At 34.6% G+C, this 20,478-nt stretch overlaps 1 long non-coding RNA gene across 1 annotated transcript; it reads left to right on the top strand.

Moving 5' to 3' along the window:
- The first annotated feature begins 16,702 nt into the window (after positions 1 to 16,702).
- Positions 16,703 to 18,549, top strand: LOC144700413 (uncharacterized). Its single transcript, XR_013580752.1, has 2 exons — positions 16,703 to 16,916; positions 18,192 to 18,549. It is a non-coding gene; the product is annotated as an uncharacterized LOC144700413 (long non-coding RNA).
- The last annotated feature ends 1,929 nt before the right edge of the window (positions 18,550 to 20,478 follow it).

Genomic DNA, 20,478 nt, shown 5'->3' on the forward strand with positions numbered 1-20,478 from the left:
CACAAAATAAAACACATGTTTCAAACATACTCAACGACAAAAAATGACTCTACACCCGACGATAGAAAATGAAAATGACATGATGAACAGTGACAATGACGATGATGGCAGCTCCGAACATGTCTCCGATAGAGTGGGCTGGCGTGCCATCATTTCTAATCAATTAATTATAAATGAAGTGAAATCATTTTAATAAAATAGTATAATCATTTTAAAAATATATTAGCCCTATAAAACAAAGTATAAACAATTAGTTAAAGTAAAATTTAATGAACAAGTAAACTCATTCATAAAGATTATCCAACCCTATACCCGATACACACGAAGATGCCTCCCTTTGAATTATCTTGGATGCCCTATCTTTCTCAAACAGGCTAGGCATCATTATTTTGATGCCTTGTTGGCCAAAATGAGAAAGAAACTAGAGGGATGAAAACTTCATTTTCTATCCCCCAGAGGATGCATCCAACTTATTCAACATGTCCCTAAGAGTATCCCGCTACATACCCTAGCGGTTCATTCACTATCTCTCACCGTCCTCCGTTCTGTGGAGCGACTTTGTGCACGTTTCTTATGATCAGGTCACCTCGAGGAGAGAGTCGCCACCACTGGGTTTCTTAGGAGAAAGCTTGTCGGCCGACGGAAGAGGGGGTCTAGGGATCAGGCACCTTCAGGACGTCCAAGACATGCTTCAGAAGAAGCTCGTGTGGCGTATGTTTACCACGCACTACCCATTGGGGAGTTCCATCTCATAAAAGTATGGCAAGTGGGCTCGTAGAGAGATGGATATCTGGGGCCATTGCAAATGGCGGACTTGGCAGCGACATTGGCTTGAGATAGTTAAGTCACATGTTGGCATCTCGGCCGAGGTGCAGTTAGTGCCTGGTATGACACATGGCTTGCAGAAAAGTCCTTAGCCCATCAACCCCACTTTGTACTGCATCACCTGCGACTAACCGTGGTGCAGTTGCTCATGGGCAACATGCGCCACCTTTGGGAGAAGCATGGCCTCCCAATAGACATGTTATCCCAGGCTCAGCATACTCCCATTGGTATCATTCATGACCGTGCTATTTGGATGTTTATCCTCGATGGTTCCTACTCTTATAGATCTTCTTGGGAGTATTTCTGTGAGAAATTCCCCATCCAGCCTTGGGGTTGCCGCATCTATTATGTAGCAATCATTAATCACATCTCCTTCTTTCTTTGGAGACTCCTGCATCGTGGCCTCCCGACTGATGATCAAGTGACCCGTATCGGTCACTCCCTCAGTCTGTGTTGTCATTGTTGTCCCCCATCTCCCCATGCTGAAACTATAGAGCACATTTTCTTCCATAATGAGACAGCCCTAGACTATTGGCGCCAAATCACACACCACTAGCGTCCACTCCTCGGTACATTTACTACTCTGACACCGTTAAGAGTGTTTTAGCAAGATGTATCTCTCTCCAACACACTCAAAATGGAGCCCCTTCCTCCACCTCATCATAGCTTGCTTACTATGGGAGATATGGAAAGGAGTCAAGGAATGGATACGTCACACCCACCATCTTCTACCACTTCGCGCCTACAGCTTAGTCCTCACGTGCGACCTCTTTTGCTCTTGGGGCATTTCGGTGACCCTCGCCTCCATTCGCATTCGGCTACAGGTTGTTCATTGGCATCCACCATCAATCGGCATCCTCAAAATGTGAATGGTGTAGCCAAAGGGAACCCAAGGCCAGCCGGGGGAGGCGGTATCCTCCATGACCATGCAGGGAGTATTATCGTTGTGTTTTCAGTTTTTTATGGCATTCAGACTAATACATTAGCCGAGGCTATGGCGATACCTGATGGCTTATTCCTCTTGGAGAAATCAAACCTTCCCAATATCGTCGTAGAATTGGACTCACAAGTATTAGTTGACATGCCTCATGTAGGAAAATGTTCCCAGTGACGCCTTGAGCGCGTATGGCATGACATCATGTGGTGCCACCCTCGCACAACTAGTGTTCATTGCCAGCTATGCGAGGGAAATCAAACAATAGATGCCCTTGCCAATCACGCGGTACACACACGAACCCCTACCTCCTTTTTCCTTTCTTGGCAGGAACTCCCGCCGACAGCTCGTGGATGCTATCGCGTTGAACGCCTAGGCTTGTCGGCTCTTCGCACGCGTCGCACAATATCGAAGTGGCGGATTGCATGGAGTGCTAGAGGCGGGAGAGCTCATCCTCTCGCCCGATAGTCCGACTTGCCGCGCACCTCAACATTGACATCAGCGGATGGCGGGTTGGACTGTGCAATCTCCAAGCATTGCATCTGCTATGATGGCTCCACACATTCATGTTGGCATGAATGATCATCTCCTGGCGATTTGCCCCCACGATTGGTGTATTGCATGACGCACAAGAAGTGGGAGTGCTTGCTCTCTCGCTTGACTAATGTCCTCGCCATGCACCACATCGATGCCACTTGTTGACGGCGGGAAGTCTCCACACACTCTATGCATCATTACCGCCGTGGGGGGATCTAGAGAGACGTCAGCAAGAGTGACCTTCTGTGAACACCTATCAGGTACCACGTTTGTATCTTCTCTTTTTACAGCACATGGGCATGGACAAGTGGGATCTGAGTGTAATTGGTATATTTATGCTCACTCCACGCCTATAAACACTAATAAACAATCTAATTATACATAAAATCCCCCTGGGTGGCATCTAGGGCATGGCTGAATTGGTCTATGGGCACAACCGCAAGGTTGCATTTACCCGGCATTGGCTTTTTTTTCAATAAAAAAAGGAAAAAAAACTCATTCATAAGGGTTCACCACGTCAACTAACTACTTTTCTAGACGAAAATTTAAATTTTGTATTCCATTAAGAAGATAATATTATACCTATAAAATTATTTTATGAAATTAATAATTTTAAGTAGGGATTAAATCAATGGACAATCCAAGTCATTTGTGTTGACCTAACATGTGACTTTACATTGAACACAGGAGAATATGGTAAGATAATTTCGCAAAACTATATTTTCAGAGACTAGATTGAGAAAGAACATCTACCATTTATGGATGATATGTTTTGAAGAAGATTCATGAACTTAACATGAATACTAAAAGCTAGCACTTAAAAAATGAACCAACTTATAAACCTCAGTCAATTTCAAGAATCGAGAAATTAAAAAGTGCCAAAACTAGATAAGTGAAAGGAATCAAAATATATATAAATGAAACATTCCTAAAAGAAATGATGCCATATTAGATGTCTGAATCCCATGATACCATTCTAAAATGTCACCATTTAAAAAATAGGACTTGCATGATAATGTGGTGGTCAAAAAATTATTTGGGAGACCAAACGTTAGCAGAAATTCATTAATTGGATATCCACAACAATTTACTATAAGAAATATGGAAATTAACCATGATTTTTGGTCAAGAAAAATAATAAATTTATAGAGGAGCGTGAAATGAAAATCAATGGTAATTGGGAAGAATCTGTGACGACTATATGCACTCTACTCTTATTTTCTAATCTAAATGTGAAGATAAATATAACTAAATAAATAGAAAAAGGGGTTCATATTTTACACCAAGAACTTGTTTAGTATAAGAGTCTTCACTCTTAGATATGTGTGGATTCTTTGGGATGATTCTCTTCATATCGATGATGCAAACTGGGAATACGACATCAACACATGTATTTGCTTTTATGCCAATGATACAAGGCAGTATTTCATTGGGCTTTGTTATAATCATACATAATATGCTATTTTGAATTGCCATAATAAGTGCATGTTATTAAAGATTAAAAGATTGTTAAATTTTAAAATGAAGTCATGATTTTAATGGCCTTTATGGTAATTTAACAAAATTTAATGATATTAATTTACTGAATAAAATATTTTTATAAGTCGGGGAAACATAAATTTAGACCTATTTAACTAGCAGTTTGGAGTTTACTCTATTTATAGAGTGATACCCTGATTTTATACTTTTATTTTGCATATGGAATTTTATTTTAATTAAATCATAAAAAATAACCTAATAAATTTGAATATATGTTTTAAGTTTTATCCAAGTATTTTTTGGTGCTAAAAAATTATTTTATTCAAATATTATCCCCTCCACAACATATCCCAATCTGATCCATTCAGGTTGAAGCCAATGATTGGCAGCAACACATAATTGACACCTGTAATCTTCATTCTATGCATAATATTTTATATTTATTAACTTATAAAAAGCACAACCAAAAGAAAGGTCTCTTTTTGTACCAAAAATACTCTCTAATGTGAAGATTACATAGGAAGAGCAGAAAAGGTGAGCATTTTCTTACTTTGGGTAAGCCAAAATATTTTCAAGGGGTTTCACACTTGACATCATGTGATATAACAAAATGAATTGCACGTTTAGGGTCCCATAATTATTATTTTTGGTTTTTTTCAAACTTGTGGGAGAACAACATTTGGTGTCACATTTAAAACATGGAAATTAATGAAATCATTAGGGGAATTTTATGGAAATTAATGGGTATCTGCCAATGCCTTATATAAACATTATTTTGAGTTCTGATTAAGATACTGAACCTTGGGTAAATCTATTGATTTTATTCAACTCAACCAATTTTTGACATGGAGAGAGAAAATTGAAAGGTATATATTACTCCAACATCAAACGATAATAATGAAAGATGAAAAATATCATTCAAATGTAAAGGTGTGAGAGCTCTCTCCTAGTCAAGGAAAGTGGAATAAAATGAGAATAACAAGGTGAATTGGACCTTTACAGTCATTAAAATATATTTTTAATGATGAAGGGCTTCTCAAGTTTGCATCCTCTAGTTGTATGCACATGAACCCTAGCATGTCAAACATCTTGCTTTGTCTTGACCAACCCTATTCATGCTTAATTAGTTAAAACAATAATTGAGAGGAGCAAAAGGGAGAATTGAGAAAAAGATTATGGACCCTAAATATTGTAGCACATATGATCTTTGCATGGCCTTCAGCAATTTATAAAAAGTAGGTATGTTCAGGAAAAATCCCCAACTTTAAGAATATTTTTCGACGAAACAACACCATTTATATGTGACCCTCTAGGCCCATGTATCAGTTTAAACAACACCATTTATTGGACTTCCAACTTAATTATTTATATTATCATATAGGTTCATTAAAGAAGAATTTAGTTGACCCGATCTATATGTTTAGTCTCTAGGCCCTAGAGTGTTAAGCTACACCTTGTGCTCTAGAAGATAGAGAGGAGTTTATTGACTCATGTCTGGAACATGTCTATGATTGGTTATTGTGCATGTGTAGTCCTCCATCTGTATAACACTCCTTAAAAGACTTAGGGTATTGTCAACTATGAAACCTGAATCAGACATCAAAATTAGAATTGATGTGTTGGCAATCATTAAAATATTATTCTATGATATTCTAATACCGTCACCAATGACTTCATCGCATCATCCTCCTTGAGCTATCTCCTTTTATATTAAAATCAAATGATCCCATCTTGACAACTTAATAGACATTACAAAATTTATATTGCACCCAAACCACATCGTGACAACTTAATAGACATTGTTGTTGTCTCACGTATAAAGACCACTTGCACAACCATGGCATGAATCAGCTTGATTAAAAGTATGGTATAATCCTTTTATGTGAAAGATCACGCACTACCTATTATTAGTGTCATCCTACTATTGGGTACAAAACCAGCCAAACTCATCTTATGAGTGAGACTAGATTGTAATACTTTATCCAGACACCTTAGATTACATGTTTCAAGACTAGTGATTATTGTATTTTGAATGCAACATGATTTACTAACCCAGTTCATATATTGATGAACTTCATTGTAAGCATCAGAGGTGCACTAATGGGTAACAAGTGTGATGTCGAATTTGTGGTTGCCTTGACGACCACATATATTTACATCAATCTCCCACTTGGACAAAAGCCAATCAATTGTAGTGAAAAAACCCTTTGTTTTCTAGTGAGGCTCAAAATATAATGAGCTAATGGATTTATATTATACCCAAACACCAATCAGATTTATTTATGGCATGGTTTTATAAGTGATCGTTTAACTTGAGACACCAAAAGCATCTCGTATATGCCAGATTATGTTTTCACTATAAGTTATGACTCTGTCATTATGGGATTCATGACAGCCTTAGCTTAGATCTTGTAAGATGTACATGGAGATGATTAAGTGGTGAAGACAAGATTGTCCCACCTTCATATAAAATAAGACTGACTCAAGGAAGAAGTAGTGAACTATGTGACCAAGGTAATGATGATATTGGAGAAGTTTCTCTTCAGTACTCCCCATTATGCATCAATATTAACTAAATACAGATTAGGGTTTCATTATTAACCATACCCTTAGTCATGTGGGAGTTTCATGAAGGCAAGGGATTATTGATAAAACACATTGATACTAGTTTAATATGATGATATTTACATTTTTCCATTAACACTGGCTATGTATGTGTATTATCAAGCCATACATGATTAAATACATTTTTAGAGAAATGATTTGACTTTTGTAACTTTTAAGAAATCTTTAGGATTTTTATGTTACATTCTGAAAGAAAATAATTTTTTTAATCCTGATATAACTATTTTCTGAATTTTTCACATTATTCATAATTTTTGAATTATATTTATTTCATGTTTACTCAAAAGTTGCTGCGTGACGTGTGTGGTAACATGCATACTATGGTATAAATCTCATTCATAATCATAATTATGTGTATCAAAATGCCCATATTTTCATCTTATAATCTTTTAAATTGATTAAAAGAAATTGATGTAATTTACAGTATTTCTAAGAGAAAAATAATATTTCTTAAATTTTTTGGACATCCAAAATATTTATTTAGACTTAGTTGTGTGTCCACATGTCATTTCGCCATTGGTTGTATATGCTTTGATATTCAAATTAACCAATGATTGGGAATAATTTATAATCGCTGCCAGGTCATTTTTGACCTTGCAATTTACAAGGTCAAAATGACCAGTTACGAAACTAATAATTGTTCTATTTAAGTTTCACGGGAATATGTGGCAAGATCAAATGTCATTGCAATTAATTCTAGAAGGCATATTGGGCTACATGGTCCAATGAAAAAATGGAGTCCTTTTTTGGCAATAAATCCATGGGGAAAAAAGCAATGTGAAACAGTTAAAATAATACTGAATTCACCCTTTTGCATTTAATGCCTTTGCCTTTCGATAAAAATGAGAATGAGTGGGCAGCAAACGGGTGAAACATCACATGGGTTATCTAGCATTGCCAGGAAGAACACTTCAAACATGGGTGAGAAATCACATAGGTTGTCTGGCATTGCCACGATCACATTTATATTAAATTCATTCTTACCTACATCTTATTCAGTGTTTCTATTCAGTTCCATTTAAGATATTGCTTCCTCAAAGAGGATAAAGATCAAGAAGGGTTGGAATTTCTACCTTTCTTTGTATTCCCTAAGTTATTTATCTGCCCAGAGGGATCAACCCCTAAGCACCATAACCATTCTCATCATTCTTTCAAGTCATCTGAATCCTCAGGAGAAGATTCAGGGTGATCGATTCCCTTCTTTCCTATTGCATCCTTTCTCTATTTCTTAGATGTTCCCTTTCTTCCTGGATAATTTTTTTCCTAAAATGAAAGGGAGGAGTTCAAATTTTGTGGAAAATCGCCTTCCTGTGGATCACCCTCTTTGTCACTCTCTAATTTGTATCTATTGAAAAGGGGATTTTATTAATATTATTGTATAAGCCTTAAATCCAATGACACAATTAACTCACATTAATCACGCCTATTTTAGGCTTCTAATTATTGTCATCTGATTCACAAGATGAAAACCAATATCTTATTAATGATTGGTGTCAGTCAATCATTAAATGTTGTTAATTATCAGTGTCAGACAATCATTCAAATGATTTCATTATGGCATTGCTACTACGGATATCATAATGGCATTAATGACTAAAGTTTTTCTTAATATTTTTTTACAAACTGGTAAGATGTGTTCCAATCAGAGTTAAGTCATAATTGAATTGCAATAAATGCAAAGCGTAGAGTGAGAAAATATGAATTAAATATCTCTTATTTTTTATTACTTATACTTTTCACCAGTCAAAAGTTTCAGCACCCGATGTTGTGTAACAAGACACATGGCACTACGTGTACAGGTGGCAATGAAATATACATTGTAATTTGGCCTTTTAAAAACACATTAAAGTGGTGAATGTTCACATGTCGCCACAGCATACCCATCTCGTCCATATTATTTTATTATTATTATATATATAAATTAAAAATATATTGTATTCCTTCTTTTTGTATTTTTCCTGCAAGGACACGTGGCATGATGCGACCCATCAATCGAGGATGAGTGGGAGCATATGAGCCAATGATTGTGTTTAATATAAAACTGAAGACAAAAACCATAAAAGTGGTGTGGTGACGCTGGCAAGGATGATCAGAGAGAGAACTATTTAGTTTAAATCAAGAACTAAGAATCTCTAAATTCAACACTTCATATCAGATGATCCAAAAGATTGATTGAGTTGAAATTTTTGGGGCAGCCTCATCGTTCTCCCTTCTATCCATCTATATTTTTGGCTTCATAAAGTCATGCTTCAATGTTTAAAAAAATAATCTTTGAACTCACTTCCTCCAAGAGAGGCTAATTGAAAGAGACATAGAGTATTAAAGATCTATCAAGGAGTTCTTGGTGTTTTGAGATATTATAGAAGATCAACAAAGACGTAGAATGGCTGATCTGCACTCGAAAATTATTGTGATCATGGCAGAACGTTGGAATCTAAGGTTAGTTGTTTTATTATCATTAGTTTCCATTATTCATACCCCTTTTGTTAGATCCATATCCTCGTCTCCATCATCTCATTTGCATCAGCATCCTCCATCATCTCATCTTACGACCTTCGTCTCAGATCTTGATTTCATCACCTTCAGATAATCATAACATCCAAAATCCCTAATCTTACAATCATCTCGTCTACCTCATATACGATGTCCACATCATTTCCCTACATCTTCGCCTATCTCACTCCATTTCTTCCATTACCCATAATCATGTTACCCTGCTTTCATCTCTAATTCTTGACCATCACCCCCTCGTTAAAAATTAAGTATCATCCCTCTTGTCTCTCCCCTTTTATCATAGCAGTACCTCTTACTTTGTATGTATTCCTTCACATCCTACCTGAATCACTAACCGAATATTCTTAAATCCTAAATATATGTTTCCTTTGGGGACGGCCCAAACTCATCTGCTATCTAGTATTCTATTTGAGTATCATTTATATTTTTTATTGATTAAACTCAAATTCCATAGTGACATCTTTCAAACCCTAAATTCGAGTTTATCAATTGTACATACACATAAATTGATTTTATCAATTGTGCATACATGGTAAAGGTTCCATATGAGATTTAATTTGATATTCTGTATTTAGTGCAGGAGGTGTAGCATCATATCCCACCGAGTAGAAACTTAATCTATCAATTTGGTTGAATGGATCCTTAGTTAATTAATGCATGTGGTGATATAGCTAACTAATAAAGTTGGTTAATAATTTTTATTTGGCCATTAAAATTATTAACTAAAATGATACATGATATTAATATGACATTTGTGAATATACTTTATTCAAGGGACTTTTGAGATTAATATGACATTTGTGAATATACTTTATTCAAGGGAGTTTTGAGAAATATTTATGTTAGGTATAAATTGGAAAGGGCCACCTATTTTAGGCCAGGCCAAAAATATCTAGGAATCCCACCCCATTTCTTCCATATTCCTTTCTCCTGCAATCAAAAACTATTCCTGATGGCGAGAGGATCCACAAGGTCTCCAAGAAGAGTAAGAGAAGAACAAATCGCGATCCAAGAGCCCCTTGATCAAGTAGATATTGGAGTCTAGAAATGTGAATGGCTTCATAAAAATATCTCAGGGAGAAAATCATGGTTGGAACAAGTTCCATGTAAGGTAACAAAATTTTAGTCTAAATATTCTTTCTACTGTTTTTTTACTTACAAAGTTAATTATTCAAATATCTAAGCCTGCACTTTAATAAAATACCATAAAAATATGGGAAATAATCCAATTGATGAAAAGAGTCAAGTGTGGCTGGTTTCAAATATCAATAAATCAAGAATTTTGGGTTTCATAAATTCATTGTTTTCCTATTGCAACAAATACCTATCATGTCTAGTTTAATGTTATCACTAACCATTACCTAGCCAATGCCAAGTGTTGTGAAGTTGCGACTAAATACACCAAGCATTGGCAGATGTCTAATTTTATTTATCCATTATATAATCGATAAATTTAGGGGAAAATCAATTTATTCTACATATTAATTCTTCACATTGTTAATTAGGATTAACTAGCCATATAAAATAAAGAGATACTTTCAAATAACGATTTCTTCTTTACACTATTACTATAATTGTTCCAAAACATTTTCACTCTAAGGATTTGATCCATGTTTCCTATTAACTAAGTAATAAAATTATGACTTTTCTCTCATGAACTAAGCACGATAAGTTAATATATATGTTATCCCTAAATAGGGCTTATGAGTACGCCTTATGAACCTAATTGCAGCCTTCCCAACATTAAGCAGTAAAATCAAATAAACTTTAATATCCATAGTCAATTCCGTCACTTTGCAAAATTTAAGTGAAAACTAATCGTGAGTCACTTTTTGACTTTAAATGACATATTTTATGAATTTTTATAAGCCACTTATTAGCTCTCCATGAATCAAATACCAAAGCCATTTTAAGTCAAAAACAAGACTCCGCCTAGCCGAAACAAAGATCCTTATGAGGTCAACGCAAAATTTTAAGATGTATGTATAATATAATATTTTATTATACTTTATCAAATATGATTATATAAATCAAATGACATTTTTATTGATTATTTACTTAATAAATATTTTCAATGGCTATCTCTCATTTTCTCTGTACCAAATTTCCATTTCTGAAAATGAAATCTCTAAAAACATATGATCAAATAACTAGCCTCAGTTTTTCTCTTAATTAAACTATCAATTTAATATCAACGTCGAATCCAATATATTCATTATTTCCAATATGCTCTAACCTCAAGAAATGACTTAAATTACATTGATACATTTTTTATTGAATATTTGATTAGAAGATATTCCGAATCCATTAACTTAATGTATATGGATTTCATAATCAATATCAATCGTCCATTTATCTATTAAAAAGGATATAGTGAATGAATATCAAATAAATTAAATCAATGTAATTGAAAAAATCTCCACTTATAATTTTAATTCTCAAAGTCAATAATTCTTAGTGAATTATTCAATTCAAAGCAAAATCGTGTTAAAAAAAATTTTGAATATAAAATATAATTAAAATATTTTATTCAAGGTAGATAGTACATCAAAAATTTCATATAAGAACTCTATGACTCGTATCATATTAACTACTCAATAAAAAAATGTATCTGAATTACTGTCGAACTAGTACCAGATTCAAAATCGAATTATCTTCGTATTCAAAAATATCTATGTAAAAATTACACAGATTAATACAATTAAATACCATAACATAATTAGGTCGCATTTAAAGTAAATTTTAGGTCAGTAATGTTAAATAATTAATTTACAAATCGAATGAAAAATCATCCAAATAACTCATAATTTACAGCCTAGTTTTACACTTTGAATATACAGAAATATTTTTAAAACTGATTTTTTAAAACATATAATAGAAATCGACATAAAATGATATCCAACAGATTTTAAATTTTACATGCTAATATTCGTGATGAATAGTAACATGTAATTGATTTATAATCACATGATCTTCTAATAGTGGTTACATAGTGTCATTAAATAAGTTTTATGGACCTTGTATAAGAGCTTGAGAAAAATATTAACACAAAGCTTTACAGGTTTATCTGAAACTTTAATGATGTAATGCTCAAAAGAGTTTCAATGTGTACCAATTTTTTTCTCACATAAACGGATGTATCATTAATGTTAAGGCCACATTTAAATTTGATTAAACTAAACCAAAATTCAATAAAAAATATTTTACAGTGCTGCTTCAAAATGCTATGATGATAGTTTGCTCGCTGAATTTTAATGCATGGCATTCTGAAAATAAACGAATAAGAGTTTTTAATATTATCAAATCTGATATCCATACCCAACAAAGACAAAAATGAATAATATTAAGATGTGAAAACCTATTCACCTATTTGTCTATATGGATACATCCACATTGAGAAACCCAGTAGTATATCTTAAGATGAAAGATTTGTGTTTGTATTTTAACAAATATATTTCAAGATAATTATGCATCACAATGTCAAGAAAGTATCAGAAAAAGTAATCATAAATTCAGATAAGCAAGTCAACCAAATATTTATCGAAAAGTAAGATATCATATAAATAAATCATCAAAAAATTTGAAATATCAAGCTGAGCTTTCTTTTAAGACTTTCAAATATTCTGACCTTGATGTGGCACACACTTGAGGAGAGCTTTCGTCAATGCGTTCGAGATAGAGAGAGATATCACCAAATTTCTGTCATTCTATTTTCATTAAAGAGATGGAGTATTTCCACTATTTTTTTTATTTTCCATACCATGAATTATATTGTTACTCCTTTATTAAGCACTCTCAAGTGGCTTTCTTTGAGATAAGTTAGTTTCTTATAAAACCATTAACTTTTGGTATTTTCCTATTCTTAAAGGCAATGATAAAATATAATAAATTATCAATCAAGTATATTATATCATAAATATTTCCTACTATGGATTGAAAAAAAATAATGAATAAATTTATTATCAATTTACAAAAAAATAGACTATTTACAACAACAAAGTAAATGATACCATCATTTTGATAAAAAGAATAATTTTGTTTATGAGAATCTCCACCTTTGTTGCTTCTCATTGAGAACCCAAGATACCAAGGATGGGCCTGATTGGTCTCTCAAATCGTTCTCTTTCCAAACAGCCTATAAATTAAAAGTTTACACATTTACACAGATCTACTATAGATCAGAGGCCTTGGATATATAGAGGATAAAAAGATGAAGATATCAAGGTTTGAATCATTCCTATTAATCTTATGGAAAAATATTAGAAATCAGACTATCACTCTAAAGACAGTGTTAATCATTTTAGCATTTTTTACAAATTCTCCCCTCAACCACCATCAACCACCAGGACAAAAGCCTAATAGTAGGTCACAATACATGTTTTGTCAGTGACGTGGTTTCACTGACTTGTGGTGTTAGCCCACAGGCAGACAAGCCTCACATCATGATTTAGATGATACAAAGGAGTATATCAACTCTCATGGAACATGTTGGTGGGTTCTAGTGGCTTTGATATAGATGAAAAAATCAATATAATCCGCAGCGGAAGCCTTGAACAGAATCAAAACAACATCATGGAAACAATGAACGGAATACCTTTGTAGGGATCGCATCCGGAGTGAGAAGAGCCAAACTGCCCAAGGGTGCACATTCTAGATGTATCTGTACGATCCTCAGCATGTCGAATCTCCTCCTTTTCGTTGACGACCCCTATTCAATCTCCATCATCGTTGTTACGTTATCCTGATCACATCGGGGATGGAGAGGGGGTGTGGAGAGAAGGGATAAGAAGGGGAGGGCCCCTTGAACAATTCTAGCTTGGGTTAATTTCATTTAGGGCCTTCCCCTTTTTATACTACGTGGGTATTTTTCATAAGTATATCTTTCAACGTCCTAAATACCATTTGCGTGTGACCCTCTAGACCCATGTATCAGTCCAGTTAATGACTCTAGACGCACAATAACCTTTATTGGCATTCCAAATTAATTAACTATATCATCATATAAAGTAATTAAGGTCGGATCAATTTTACCCAATCGATAAGTTGAGTCTCCAACACGTAGGGTACCAAGCTACACCTCATGTTCTAGAAGATACAAAGGAGTGTGTATCGACTCACTTCATGGAACCTATTCCTCATCGTTTACCGTGTATGTTTAGTCCTTTATCCACTTGACACTCCTTGGACGACTTAGGGTATAGACAACTGTCAAACCCTAATTGGTTATCCAAGTTAGTATTGATGCATTCAGAAATCATCGAAGAACTCTTCTCTGATATTTCACTGCCTTGGCCAAGGACTTCATCGCATCATCTTCCTTGAGTTGTCACATGATTTGTGGACAATCCCATTTTGACCACTCAATCGTCTTTGTGAACTTCTTGATATACCCGAACTAAGATCTGTTTAGAATCCCATGATTAGAGACTCGTTGACCATAGTCAAAGTACAATCGTCTGTCCACAAGACATTATTGTGCCTCAGGTCTAAGGGATACTTACACAACCGGGACATGAATCAACTTGATTGGCAGTTCTGTATCATACCATTCAGGGATTCATAAGGATCAATTCAGCGAACTTTTTCCACTAAAGAGCACCAACTATCTATCCTTAGTGTCTCCGCACTAATGGCTATGGGACCGGCCATACTCATCATATGAGCGAGGCTATATAGTGTTATTCTATCCTGATACTTCAATGTCCTTCTCACGTATCCTTCGAATAGGAATATTTAGAACACATGCTTAGAGACTAGTGATCTCTGTATTACGATCTCATCATAATTCAAAAAGTCTGATCATGTATTCATGGACTTTATTATATGCATCACATGTGCACTATAACGAATATGTTCTACCAATTAACATCGAACAAGATGTGGAATGTGTGATTGGCTTGTCGGCCACATTTATTTCCAACACATTTATCATCATTAGTTATCATTTATGTATAATCTTACATTTGTGTGAGACTGGTGATAGGCATGCTTAACCATCAAAACTTTTTTGATCATTCTAGATAGTATTGATGCATGTCAAACATTTTCACAAAAGACCTTCGATATTTCCACTCTTGGCCAAATATTTAGCTGCATCTTCTTCTTTGACTTAATATCCTTTTAGACGAGGGTCCAAAATCCAATCTTGATCACGTAATCACCATTCTAGACTTTTTGCTGCATCTACGCTAAGACTGGCTGGAAGAATATGATCATAGGCTTTTAAGCTATAGTCAAAACATAAATGTTTAACCAAAAGGTTTGCTTGGTGTCTCAAATTTAAGGACCACTTACACAAGTATGGCATGAATCAGCATGATTCATATTTAGATATAAATGCCACTCACGGATTTGTACAAATCCAAACCATGGAAATGATGTTTATAAACTATACTTGTTCCAGAATTGAGGTGATGCCTAATGGCACTATAATAGTTTCGTTAAATGCCATCTTTTATCTATCCTTAGTGTCTCCACACTAATAACTATATGATCTGTCATACACATCATTGTGTAAAGATATATTTTGATGTCCACCTCGAGTACCCTTTAACTAGAAATATTTTAAACATACATTGAAAGACTAATTATCGCCATATGGTGATCTCATCATAATTCATATACTCAAGGATTTCAATTATAAACTTAACATGAATGTAGTGATGAATAAATATTTATTCTAATGAATTTAAATATAACACAAAAATATGATTGGCTTGTAGGCTATGTAATTTTTTCATCATACACGTCCCTTGTGAAGGTAACTATAGCAAGAATCACCAATGATCCTAACGAGAAATATGCTAGTAAGTATACTAAGTTGGATATTCCTTTTATCGAGAAAAAATTTGGGTGGTCCCATTTGTATTCCATACGATAGATCTTTTACTTAAGGGGACTCCATACAACTTCTAGACCATTATCTCTAATTTCACATAAGATGATCTCATCTTCTTTATGTGACATGATGAGGAACTCCAAAATATCATTTTGCTACTATTTTAATGTTTAAGTCTTCCTATTTTTATAATTAATCATTATAGACACTATCATTGAAGTTATTAGGTTATAACTCTATCAAGGCTTGGGATATATTCTATCCAAGGTTAAGATGTTTATTTGCACATACTCATCAGTGTTTCATTATTCTCTTCTGTGGTTATTGCATGCAAATAAGAGCTGATAAACTGTTAATTTCATCATATTTTTGGGCTTTTAATGCAAGAGAACACAAATTTTTAAGCATGTTATCATGATTTTAGGTTAAAATAATAAATTCCTTAAATTTCAAGTTAAATAATACTTTTAACAAATATTTAGGTCAATTTTTACATTTTAAATGTTTTTAAAATGAATTTTAAATGAAATTAAATGTTTCATTGACCTATTTCTATAAATAAAAGAAATTAAACAAAAAAAAACTTATTTTAGAAATTAATAAAGCATTTTCTACGTATTAACAAAGAGCTTTTACATTTTATTTCAATTTAATTTTAAATAAAAATCATATTTTTTAATAAAACTGGCCCTTATTGGGCCAGTTTAATCGCTAACAGCATCGGTGAGTGGTGCAAAGCACAAGAGATTGGCACTAACCAATCAGAAAGCGTAATCGTGGCTTCGGTGTGTGACACGCACGTACGCAACTCCGTGCGTGTCGTGCACTACACCAATCCATGTGAGACACTGAATGGGCCTATCACAACGCTCCGCATCGCCTGCGTACAAAGCGACAAGGAGAGGACTTAGTAACGGAATCAGAAGAAGCTGTTCTTCCGGTTCCGCGGCGATAAAAAGTGAAAAAACGAGATTATTTGTTCGTTCTTGATTTTTCAAGCTCGAGGAGTGAGCGCCTACCCTTCTCGAAGACTCAAGAAACCACCTGGAAAGATTTGGAGTTCAAACTGGACTTGAATTGCGCAGATCCATCGCCGTATTGGTCCCCTAAAGCGAAGCACAAAATCACAGGAAATTCATCGTTCGTCGCGCGGGATTCGTTCCAGTTGAGTCGAAATCCTTCTTGGAACCTCTAGACTATTTCTGTTTGATTTTTACACCTTATTTTGTACTTGATTTTCTCAAATTCGCATTCCATTTATGCTCGCCATTGTTTTTTTTAATTTTTTATTTTAATCGTCTTAATTCATAGATTTTAGTTTGATTTTTAATCAGTTAGTGTAGGTTGGCTATCAAACTCCTAAATCGAATCCTAGCTGTCCCTTAATTCGCATAAAAATCGTGAATCTCATTCACGATCTAGTTCTTGTTAAGTGAGCAAATCGTGAATTGTACTCACGATTTGCTCTTTTCGGACATATTTAAAATTTCGAATTAATTAAAAATATAATAAAAATGCTCTAAAAATAGCATAAAAATTAGTTTCTTTTATTCTTTAAACATAAGTAAAACTTCTTCTGATAAAAATAGTAAAACAAATTAAAGAAATACACAAAATTAGAGTTAAATCTATTTTAGAAATTGATTTCAAATTCATTAAAAAGAACAAAAAAAATTATATAATTCAAAAAAATTTAAGATCTTAAATCAAATACAAAGATAAACTTAAATGATTTTATACCTCTGTTATTTACTAATAGAGAATCATTAAAATCATTTAAGTTGAAAAGGATGGAATGTAAGTTAAAATTTACAAGTATTAGCATTTAAATAGGAAATTAAAACATCATTTCATTTAGGTTTTGAATTCAAAACCCTAATTAGAAAGAAAATTGAATATTTCCTATCGCCTCCCTAGGGTTCGACCCCTTACTCAAGCACTAAGGGATATATATAAATTTAGTGATTAAGTCCGAAAAACTCCCTAAATAACGATATATAAACACGTATTTTTGAGCTTATCAGTTATCCTTTAAATCTGGTGACTTCCATAATAACTAATTGAGTGGGTAACAACTAATGGAGGAATATATTTTTTCCTCAAATGCCATTCGAAAACATGAGGAGATAGCATAACCAACTAATGTATTCTGCTTATTCAAGAGATGAATTCTTTTTCTGCTTCTTGATTTAAAAATAAATAACCGACTTTTGATAACTCCATAAAACCACATCCCCTATTTTACTCCACGTTATTAGTCAATATACTTTTTTTGTAGCGGACACTTTTGATCTTTCTTGTTTTTAGTCAATATATTAGTCAATATAAGATGATTATTTGAAGGTTAACATTAGTGTGTTTTTCTTCTCCTTATGTTCATCTTTTTTAAAATTTGAGGTTTCCTCACATACTAGTGAAACCGGTGTAATTGCTTTTCAGAAACCAAAGCCAGGATGGCAAGTATAGTGCAGGGACGCGGACGAGACAGTTTTTTCATCCCAGGATGAAAAAAACATCGTGTTCATGAGATTGGACAAAAACTGGGATGGAAATTCAACCTGGGATGAATGGAGGGGACAGTTTTCCTATCGTTGGAGAAAAAATCATTTGGCCCAGAGGTCTCAGACAATGGACAGTAAGGGATGGACGAAGATCCGTCATATTTGCTTACGACGGTTGAGATCTTGCCATGTGGCATTGCTTAATCAATTCGTTGACATGTTGCATCGAAGTCCCTGATTTTTTCCGCACAAACTGATGTTGCCCAAAAGTAATTGTACATATGTTCCTCTGCTCTCTTCCATATTTTCCAAAGAAAACTTAGAAAAGTATATTAAAATTTTAAGATGTGATTTTTTTCATTGGGACATAGGACATGACTGTTTTTCTCCGAACGGAATGAAACTGGCAAAGTCAGGACGCAGAATATTTTTTCCTTCAATGTACAAATCCTTGGATCGGATGGTTTGGACGAAGTTGGAATATCCGGACGTCGGACGAGATGATCTTCATCCCCTCCCGTCCATCGTCCACGTCCCGGACAATCTAGAACTATAACGGCAAGATAGAATATGCCATTGATGTCTCGAGTATAAAAGTAATATAGCTGATAATTAATTGTACTTCAAAGTAATATAACCTCATTATGGTTTCTCTTGAAGGACAAATATCTGAAATTTCTAAATGTTGAAAATAATTTCTGCATTTTTTATAACATTCCTGTCTAGACGGGAACCCATCTTTGAGTGTGCTCAAGCTTAATCTAAGAGGTTTTTACATTTCAAATAAAAGAGACTAGTGTTTGTGTGTCTGATATTTATCTGATATCCGATATCCTGATAAAATCATGACAGATTCAGATACCAGAAATTGTTTATCAGGGGGATATCAAATATCCCTCAAAAACAGGATATCAAGATGGGTATCGTAGGCCTCCAAATGTGGTGAATGCTGATACCCGATATCAAATCCGGTATTTGTTATCGAAATCCATTACCTAGATATCGGAAATTAAAATCCATAGCATAAATGGGTATCCGGAGAACAATATTTGATTTATAGATACTGGTTTAAAAAATGAGCAGGTATTGTCCCATATGGCAGGAATGAAATTTAAAATAGTATAAATATTTCTTCATAGATTTAAACTAAAAAAATATTTCACCCTACTCTTCCTGATGTGAAGGTGTAAAATGAGTTTTACGGCCTTGCAGTTCTTGATACAAGGCCCATTTTTTACTCGGCCTGACTAAATTTGGAATATTGAGTGTAAATAATAACTGAAACCTGTTATAAAAATGACTAATGCTTTAACACAATATATTTATAGGTCCCAATAGCTTAGTTTGGCGTTATACATTATTGCAAATATATTTCTATTCATATGTTGGATATCAAAAAAAACTAATATTTCAAACCAATATCTGTTATCCTCATCCAACCATTGAGACGAAGACAAAGGCCAATATCGGGACAGATCACCGTATGGGATATCGGCACTGTAGCCATTGATATCTGATATCATCATCCAGAATCTGGATATTGGCGAACACTACGAGAAAGATCCTTTGTGCCCTCCTTCGGTCGGTCACTTGGCATTTCTCTGCCGTTTCCAATAATTCGGGTTGATTATTTTCTACTTCAAACATCAGGCCAAAAAACCTTAACTTGCATACACCAACTTCATAGGTAGCTTTGGTGTGGTTTTTTAAATAAAAATGCAATAACCCTCGTCAGAAAACGAGACTAACATACATAAACCCATGTCCCGGCGAGACTGTTGACGGAGAAAATTCTACACCCACAATCGAGTAGAGCGAGTTTTATTTCCCCTACTTGCGCCACCCACAATTGTTTTCTGTTGGGCATTAAAAATCCCAAGTAAATGTGGGCAAGTGGGGTCATTCCAGAGACTGCGGACCTTACATTTCATTTTCATGGCGGAAACGGGTGAGATAGTGAAGTTGCGGCCACGGCCTCTCGTCCGCAGCCTCCCACTCATGCGTTCTCTAGAACGACAGATCTTTCTCTCTCTCTCCCTCTCTCTCTCTCTCTCCAGCAATCTATCCTTGTTTTCTCTCACAGGCTCGTGGGCTCTGCGCAGAGGACTGTTCTGGGGTCCAGCTGATCCTTTCTGAGAGGCTCACGTCCACAGAAAGCCGGGGCTTTTCGAAGGCCACGGAGCGGGTTGGTGAAGAAACCAGACGCGCCACTTCTTATCGTCTTT

Source organism: Wolffia australiana, chromosome 3 (genome assembly GCF_029677425.1).
Source record: "Wolffia australiana isolate 7733 chromosome 3, ASM2967742v1".
In the NCBI taxonomy this organism is placed as follows: domain Eukaryota; kingdom Viridiplantae; phylum Streptophyta; class Magnoliopsida; order Alismatales; family Araceae; genus Wolffia; species Wolffia australiana.